The sequence below is a fragment of the Heteronotia binoei genome, chromosome 16, assembly GCF_032191835.1.
Source record: "Heteronotia binoei isolate CCM8104 ecotype False Entrance Well chromosome 16, APGP_CSIRO_Hbin_v1, whole genome shotgun sequence".
Taxonomy (NCBI): Eukaryota; Metazoa; Chordata; class Lepidosauria; order Squamata; family Gekkonidae; genus Heteronotia; species Heteronotia binoei.
The window spans coordinates 58,034,019-58,043,504 of NC_083238.1; the positions used below are offsets into that span (position 1 = coordinate 58,034,019).

The 9,486-nt window shown below is 48.8% G+C and overlaps 1 non-coding gene across 1 annotated transcript; it reads left to right on the forward strand.

Moving 5' to 3' along the window:
* Window positions 1-9,200: 9,200 nt before the first annotated feature.
* TRNAA-UGC (transfer RNA alanine (anticodon UGC)) lies at window positions 9,201-9,273 on the forward strand. The gene has a single exon. It is a non-coding gene; the product is annotated as a tRNA-Ala (tRNA).
* The last annotated feature ends 213 nt before the right edge of the window (window positions 9,274-9,486 follow it).

The window sequence follows — 9,486 nt, forward strand, 5'->3', positions numbered from 1 at the left end:
GCAACCTATCTTCCATTGTGGGATGCGATATAGAATTCACAGTCCCCATATGGACTAGGGAGGAAATCCTGCTGGCCCCTAGTCTGTTCAAATTCATTCAACCAGTTTTTCTGGGCATGGGGCTGCGGGCGATTAGATCCCTGCTGTCTCATCCCCTTTTAAAACAGACCTTGCAAGAAATCAAGAGGAGCGGAGACACTGCGTCCATGGTGGTTAAACATGATGGACAGGAAATCTCCGGGCTTTTAACACAAATCAAGGACACGGGAAAGCATTCGTTCCTTGACGCGCTCCTTGGCTGGAGCCCTACTGGGTCAGCGATACTTAACGTAGCCCTGCACCCCATTGTGGTCATTTTGGTCTTCCAGATTATACTCTGTGTTGTAATAATTGTCTTGGGGTGCTGGCTGAGAAAGCAGCTAAAGAAGGTGGACGAGCTCCAAACCATGTGGAGATATCGTCCCCTCGTCATTGAAAAGCCCTAAAGAACCGCCTTGAATCCTCTCCCCACTCGTGCGAGGGGGGGGGAAGGCTCCCCGTTCCCTATTCCTTTTTCAAGATCTTTCTTTTACTTGTAAGAGGGGGCTGTGAAGCCCAAGGGAAAGGGAGAGGGGAGAAAGGCGACGAAACCGAACCGTGGACTGTGCCAGCGATCACTCCAAAACTTTTCTGTTTCAAAGAAGAAACGGAAGTGTGCATTGGAGGATCTCCATAAGCTTTCCTGCGAGATCTTCCAGGCAGCCCCGGATTTGGGCCGCTGAGCTGGATTGCCCCGGGCGCTTCAGTTCAACAGGCCCACTGGGACCCCCGGTTCTGCAGCCCCACATGTTTGATAACAGCGGGGACCGGTCGGGTCACAGGCTAAAGCCGCCCGATCAACCCCCTCTGGTGCCTCAATCCCACCAAGTAACTAAAAGGTCACTAGGAGTCAAATGGAGGCTCGGCCCAATATATATATATTTTAAATCAGTACATCCTGTTTATAGATTTGGAATACCTCCCTCCTCATTAACCCCCGAATAAGGCTATTAATGGTCGAAAACTTCACTGCCCCGTCGCTCCCAGGCCGCCTTGGATTTGAGGCATTTGCATAAATCTCACCTGCACATGCCCCAACTTTTGGGATGGGAAACGAAGGACGATGGGAAATGTAGTCCCCACAGCCAGCCTTTACCTTATGCATGTCAGTATCTCTCAGCCCCGCTCTGTTCCTATGGGAAGTTCTATCTTTTACCAAGTAAAGGGTGGGCTCGTTGGCCCAGGGGGATGGGGTGAGAGGAAGCCCAAATTGGGCAGAACAAACTCAGGGCATTCTTGCAAGTGTTGGATCGCTTCTTGATGGTCTAGATAACAGTCCCACCAAGTGATCCATCACTACAAGGCCCGAAGTGACTCTGGGACAGAACCTGTTCTGACCCAGAGAGACTCCCAGCAGTCCAGTGTTTGAGCTCTGTGACTCTTCCGGCGCTCCGTGATCCTGAAGGAACACAGGGAACGGAGGGGGGAAGAAGTTGCAGACGCTCAAAGCATCAGGAACCTGGTGCAGCCTCTGTTCTGACCCATTGGGACGCCTGAGCGTGCAGCCCTTACCCACATAACTGTGGAAGGGACTCAGGCTGTGCATGAGCACCCGAACCGAGGAGCTTAGGAAAAGCCACCTCCCGCGGGCACCCTGTGTCCGACAACTGCCTTTTAGATTAAAAAGACAATGCGGGTGAAGAGCGATCTGGGAACCAATACACCTGAACTATGACCCTTCTACACGCCATTATTCCCACAGGAGCGGACCGAACCTAGGTCCATATATATTTGGAAAATATTTTATAATATCCTATTCCCAACATGCCTTGGGCTCAGTTCATCTGCATAAACACACCATGCACATGCACTAACCCAAAGCACAGGATTGGGGACATCTGGGACTTAGAATTCCAACACCCTATGTGGGTAATGAACTATTGTTATTAAGACTTGTCTATCTTTTACCAGAGAAGGTTGGGCCGCCGAAGCAGCCCGAGGGTTAAAAGAGGGCAGGCACTGACACTTGCCCTCCGGAGCGCGGAGCTCCAGCTAAAAGTTCCGCCCACCTAGGGTCTCAGGGGGCCAGAACAGACTCTGCACCAGGTGCCATACTTGCAGGGGCACCCTGAGTTTGTAAAGGCGCACACGAGACCAGGCAGAATGCTTGAACCCGGCCCCCACCGGGAGAGCCAAACGCACCGAAGCACCTTCAAGTCACAGTGACTCTGGCTTTCCCCACAAGTAAGAAGTGCCCAATAATAGGAAAACCGCTGGAGTGTGACCGCAAACCTTTTGGGGCGATTCTGAATAAGGGGATGCCCCACAATGGTCCAAGAAACCCATTTCAAGGCAAAAGGGTATTTGCATATGTGCCTCCCACTTGGTCTGCTTAATGAACTGTATGGCCTCATTGCCTGGCGCCTCTGTCAACCGCCCTGTCTGCCTGTAGAAGGCAGTGCTCAGCAGAAGACATGACGTGTCAGTCTACCCGTTGCCATCTCCCGGGCGGGAGGGGTGACGGAAAATGGGATTTCGACCAACCAGCCATGTCTATCTATGTTTATAAGATGTTATGAATCTATTTTTGACCAAAGGAAGGGTGCCCACCCTTTTGCGGGTGGGCTGGTTTCAAAAATTAGAGGGGTTGAGAATTACAAGACCGAACCAGAGAGTATGGTGGCGGAAGAGCCAGAGAAGCAAGTTAGCCCTTTTTGACAAGGGCTTCATCAAGCTTTCTCAAGAAGCATCTCCATCGTGGGGATGCCGGGCTCTTTCCGCGTTTCACCAAGAAACATCTCCCTGGCGGAAGGCCTCTCCTGGTAGTGTAGGTTCGGAGAAGCCTACCCAACGGAGTAACTGGCCGAACTCAAAACCCTCCTCCCCATGGTTTCCACCGCATGGTCAGGTTAGCGTGAGGAATGGGAAAATCTCCCACGCTGCTTTGCAAGGGGTCATTTGCATCTCCCACACCCACCGATAGACTACTGGCACCACGTTAGGGGCACGACCCCACAGGAAGTAGGAACCGCCAGGCAACGCAGAACCCGCCCCTGCCAGTCCAAACTTTGATTGACAGACAGGGACCCTTAGGCTAAGTGTCAATAGGAACCAAGGTTTTTCCTTATGTGTTTGTTTTTGATTGTGTTCTATCTTTTACCAAATAAAGGGGGAGTCCCCCCCCTCCCAGCCAGGGAGGGACTCCAAGAGGCCCTAAAAGAGAACCACGCTTATAGCTGGTTCTCCGGAGCCCACACGGGCTCCCGATTAAAATATGGGAAGCGATCCCTGAGTCAACTTCCCCGAACCTACTACACCAGGAGAGGCCTTTCCGTAGCCACACTCCCCGGTTCGGGGTGTTGACCCATGGGTCCGCACGTCCATTGTATGCCTTTCCCCCTCTGCCGAACCTAGAGGGCATGGGAACGGACTCGCTTTAAGATTGAAGAGAGCTGTCCGGGGACAAACTGAAAAGGGCTGCAAAATCATAGGAAACTCTGACTGTGTATAAGTGTTTTGCCTGAAGAATTTATTATTGTACTAGAACTGTATAAACTTGGACAAAAACCTGCAAAAATCTCTCCCAGAATCCTTTGTCCATGACATTTACATAAAAGTACAGGAAACTCCTTCTGACAGGGTCTCCCCAGACCATGTGAACGGGCCCCCGACTGGGTCCGAGCAGGATCGGAGGCCTCCGTGTTGGGCATGCTCCATGTGCGACTTGGCTTCACTATGGGCGGCCTGGATACAAGGGGGGGTGGGATATCCGCCGCAGACTCCTCGGCGCCGCCAGCCTCCTCCCCTCCAGAAAAAGACTACAGACAAGCCAAATGAGAGGGGAAGCCTCTCCTGTCCCCAGCGTGGAAGTTATCGAGGGGGGGAGAAGAAGAAGCCCGACGACCAAAGGTCAGACAGATGAGTTATGTACTAGCATAGTGGTAGGATTTGTTTTTTTATATATATATATATATATATGTATGAAATGTAACCTGGTGATTTTAAAATGATTTGCCTTGTGAATCCGTGGGTAATATGAAATGCTTATTGCCTGTCTAATCAATTATTGCAGCCTAGCCGGTCTAGACTGCACACATGATTTCTGCTTTTAAGTAACCTTTGATTCAAATACTTTGTATTATAAAATTTTACCATGTGTTTTTATGGATTTTAATAATGCTATATGAAATACCGAATATGTACAATGTATCCCAGAAGGCCTCCCTGTAAGCATGAACGCCAAGGAAGGATCTGATGGCCCATTGGCATTTTTAAATTGTGTTTTTGAGTAGTTTTAAGATAGTGGCTCCAACCTTTTTTTCAGGTAGCCGGTATTCCCTAGTAGACACCCCACGCTTCAAGGGCTTACCGCCCTCTTACCGAAGCCCCGTTTTTATTTGTTATCAGTTGTACATACGAGACTTTGCCACTAGACGGTGACGTCAGTCTCGAGGGGGGGAACTGTGAGAAAATGACCCCTCTGTCACAAACATGGTTGCCAGGGCGCCTGGAGAAGTAAGCTTGCATCCGCCTGGCCAGTGAATGCGAGTGACGCTACCCAGGAACTACATAAGACTCCCGTGTACCTATTAACAAGTATATAAGCGCTTGAGTCAGGCACAGAGTGTCTGCAGCCGCGCTCTAACGTTTCCCCGCCATCGCGTGGAATCCGCCATGGTAAGGAGGAGGCTACGCCGCCACGGAGCTGTCCAGGCGAACGGTGTTGAAGCGCCAAGCCTGGAAACCACTGTGTTTCGCTAACACCACATGTAGCCATCTTCCTGCCTGGTTGGGCTTCATTCCTTCTATGTGGGAACCTCACGTACACACCTTGAGTCATTCTTAGCCCGCAAGCAACCCACCTGGTCTAGGAATGGATTAATGGCTCCACTATTAATCCTGATTGCCCAGTGATCTCCTGAACAACTGTCTTCACCCCAGAGAGTTGAGAAAGAGGAAGGATCTCTCCTGATACAGCCAAGCCCTTTTGTCTACACCGGAATACCTAGGTGCATATCTGATTCTCTATTGTCCCTTTCCCAGTTAATCCCATCTCCTCCCAATCACCCAACCATTCCCACATTGATACCAACGGAGCCGCCCCAGGCCCTGTCGCAACCTGGAAGTTTCCAGGATGCCCAGGATGAAGGTGATGTTCATTGGTCGAAGCACACACCCAATCAGGTGTCGCCATTGACTCGCCATTGGTCCGGCCGATGTCCAACCTTCTTGGTCATCAGCAGAACCTCCCATTACCACTCCCAGTCACCTCCCATCCCCTCAGGACTAAGGTGACTCTATATAACCTGTGGACTAGCTACCCACAAGTGTGCCTTCTACTCAGTAAACCCCATTCCCGCTGTGTAGTTACACCCCCGATTCCTGATCAGTTTCGGGACCTTACCCCTATTCCCTCATTCGTCGCCATCGGAGCCTTCCATTGGAGTCTGCGAGAGGTAGTATTACCCTGTATGTCCATTCCTTTATGTTCCCCTATCGATCTCTCTATATTTCTTAGACCTGTGTGAATGTGTGATTGATTTTGTACCTTGAATGAAAGAACTATTGTTTCAAATAAACCACAATTGATTTTATTAAATTAGAGTCCTTTTATTGAGCATTGACTCTCTGAACGGTTGAGCCTGGTATACAATTGATAACAAAGATTCCTTTTTGGGGCTAACTGTCTCTCAATCTAATTCCCCAATCTCATTTTGAGAGCAGTTTCCCTAACAGGGGTCACTGGGTGTATGTGGGGGGGAAGGTATTTGTGAATCTCCTGCATTGGGTAGGGGGTTGGACTAGATCAAGGGTGGCCAATGGTAGCTCTCCAGATGTTTTTTTGCCTACAACTCCCATCAGCCCCAGCCATTGGCCATGCTGGCTGGGGCTGATGGGAGTTGTAGGCAAAAAAACATCTGAAGAGCTACCGTTGGCCACCCCTGGACTAGATGACCCTTGAGGTATCTTCCAACACTATGGTTCTATATTAGGCAGGATCCACATCTCAGTTGAATTTTGAGCTGCATCTATGAACTCTCTTATGCATTGCGGTTCTCGTTTTAAACTTCTTTTTCCACAAAATGCTTTTGAAACTCTTTGGTTTGAGAAATTCTTTGACACTTGGCTTGAGGGTCTGAAGTTCTGAAAATAGACACCTACAGCTCTCTGGGATACATGGAACTCTTTGAGAAGTTCTTTCGATCCTGGGTATTATTTTTATAGATATATAGCCACATCTTCACACACATGAAATATATTCAAAAATATCACAAACTATTACCTGCATTTTAAAAATTGGTTGATTAGATTTTTTTTTTTAAGTCTCTGCTTAAGTCTCAGGGTGACTTAGAACATTAAAAGCCAACAAAATAAAATAACATAAAAATAAATCACAAATATAAAACCCTGACATTAAAATATTAAATTATTAAAACTATGTGACTACCATGGCGCAGCGTGGTAAAGCTGCAGTACTGCAGTCGGAGCCCTCTGCTCACAACCGGAGTTCGATCCCAGTGGAAGCTGGTTCAGGTAGCTGACTCCAGGTTGACTTAGCCTTCCACCTACTGAGGTCGGAGAAATGAGTACCCAGCTTGCTGGAGGGAAAGTGTAGATGACTGGGGAAGGCAATGGCAAACCACCCCATAAAGAGGTGTACAAGATTATGCCTGGGATAGAGAAGGTAGAGAAAGAAGTACTTTTCTCCCTTTCTCACAATACAAGAACTCATGGGCATTCAATGAAATTGCTGAGCAGTTGGGTTAGAACAGATAAAAGGAAGTGATTAGCATGTGGAATTCACTGCCACAGGAGGTGGTGGTGGTTACAAGCATAGCCAGCTTCAAGAGGGGATTGGATAAATATATGGAGCAGAGGTCCATCAGTGGCTATTAGCCACAGTATATTGTTGGAACTGTCTGGGGCAGTGATGTTCTGTATTCTTGGTGCTTGGGGGGGCACAATGGAAGGGCTTCTAGCCCCACTTGTGAACCTCCTGATGGCACTTGGGTTGGGGGGTTTTGGCCACTGTGTGACACAGAATGTTGGACTGGATGGGCCATTGGCCTGATCCAACATGGCTTCTCTTATGTTCTTATGTTCTTAAAAAGACTACCATGAAAACGTTGTGAAAGCAACGTCACCCAGAGTCGAAAATGACTGGTGCTTGCACAGGGGACTACCTTTACCTTTATTACCATAACACTATTCATACAGGACAAACATACAGGACATACAGGAAGGTGGCTACCTTCCAAAGGACAACCTAAACAATTCAGCCTTGCATGCCTTGAGAGCCGGTTTGCTGTAGTGGTGAAGTGTGCGGACTCTTCTCTGGGAGAACCGAGTTTGATTCCTCACTCCTCCACTTGCAGTTGCTGGAATGGCTTGAGGTCAGTCATAGCTCTCGCAGAGCTGTCTTTGAAAGGGCAGCTGCTGTGTGAGCCCTCTTGGCCCCACCCACCTCAAAGAATGTCTATTGTGGGGGAGGAAGGTAAAGGAGATTGGGAGCTGCTCTGAGACCAATTCCCCACTAGGCTCTATTCCCGCCCCCGACGCTTCCGTCCGATTTTGCACAAGTTGCCGCAGGGCTGTGACTTGCCCTGCCTCTTTCATGCCAAAACCAATTTTCAGAGGATCTTGCTTGCCATGGGAAAGAGGCAAGGCGAGTCTCAGCCCCACGGCAGCTTGTGTGTAATTGGATGGAAGGGTCTGGGGGGAAAGCGCTCTAACACTGCTTTTAGTGGTATCTCAGTCATAGAGTGGGGGACTGAAACGGCAACAGTCGGTGAAGGCAAAGACAGCAAGTGTCCTTTCAAAATGGCTGAACGTTCTAATTGTGTTTGGGGAAGTACTTTGTCCCATCCAGAAAGCCAAAGAAGCCAATGCATATTACTTAGAGGCGTAGAAACATGGATGTTTTCCATCCATCCAGAAGGACCACAGTGCTCACAGTTTTATAAGCTCTGGCTGGTCTTCTCTGTCCAAACAATTTAATTTCCGATTGGGATGAGCATTTGCCCGGAATCTCAACACGATTTGGCTAGGCCCTTCTCCTCCGCAGCCAAAATTCTTAGTGACTAGGATACACATTTGGGTTTTGGCTTTGCCATTCGTGGCAATCTTCCCAGATGTTGTTCTAAGCCATGCAGCTGGAACTCAGCTTGGAAAGACACAGGCTGAACCACACAACTGCTGGTCTTGTGCTGTTCGTATTTCCGCGTTCCTGTGCCGCAAAGGAGGTGAAATCTTTACTTAGCTTTAAATAATCGCTTATAGGGGAATATAACGAATAGCTTACAAGATGCCAGATTTAAGAAAGCCGAGTTAAAAGAATGTGTACTTTTAACTCCAGCTTCCCAGCCCTGGCATTTCTGATCTTAAAATGGATGAACACGGTGTGTTCCAAAACGCATAATACTAAATGATTTATATCTCTTAATGATGCGTGCATGCACACATACGTGGTGTCTCGTGGCAATGTACAGACAATTAGGTATTCCCATGATCCCCGGTTCGGGGCAGGGGATCCCCCAGTTTGGAGGCCCTCCCCCCGCTTCAGGGTTATCAGAGAGCGGGGGGGGGATGTCTATGGGGCACTCCATTATATCTGATGGAGACCGATTCCCATAGGCTATAATGGAGAATTGGTCTATAGGTATCTGGGGCTCTGAGGAGGCTGGATTTTTTTTTTTTTTGAGAAAACAGGCCAGCTCTAATTCTGGCCTGTGGAGGCATTCTAGGGCTCCCTAGCTTCTAGCCAGGGCAGGGGTTAAGAACATAAGAGAAGCCATGTTGGATCAGGCCAATGGTCCATCCAGTCCAACACTCTGTGTCATACAGTGGCCATAAAAAAAACAAGTGCCATCAGTGGGGTTAGAAGCCCTTCCACTGTGCCCTTCCCAAGCACAAGAATACAGAGCATCACTGCCCCAGACAGAGAGTTCCAACAATACGCTGTGGCTAATAGCCTCTGATGGACCTCTGGTCCAGATACTTATCCAATCCCCTCTTGAAGCCATCTATGCATGTAGCTGCCACCACCTCCTGTTGCAGTGAATTCCATGTGTTAGTCACCCTTTGGGTGAAGAAGGACTTTATTTTATAGACCCTGGAGTAGACAATACCACCCTTGATGGACCAAGCATCTGATTCAGGATATGGCAGCTTCATGTTGAGAAGAAGCTGTGGCTTAGTGGAAGAGCATCTGCTTTGCATGCAGAAGGTCCCAGGTTCAATCCCTGGTCATCTTCTGTTAAAGGCATCAGATGGTAGGTGACGTGAAAGGCCTTTACCTGGATATAAGAACATAAGAGAAGCCATGTTGGATCAGGCCAATGGCCCATCCAGTCCAACGCTCTGTGTCACATAGTGGCCATAAAACCCAGGTGCCATCAGGAGGTCCATCAGTGGGACCAGGACACTAGAAGGCTTCCCACTGTTTCCCCTCCTCCCAAGCACCAAGAA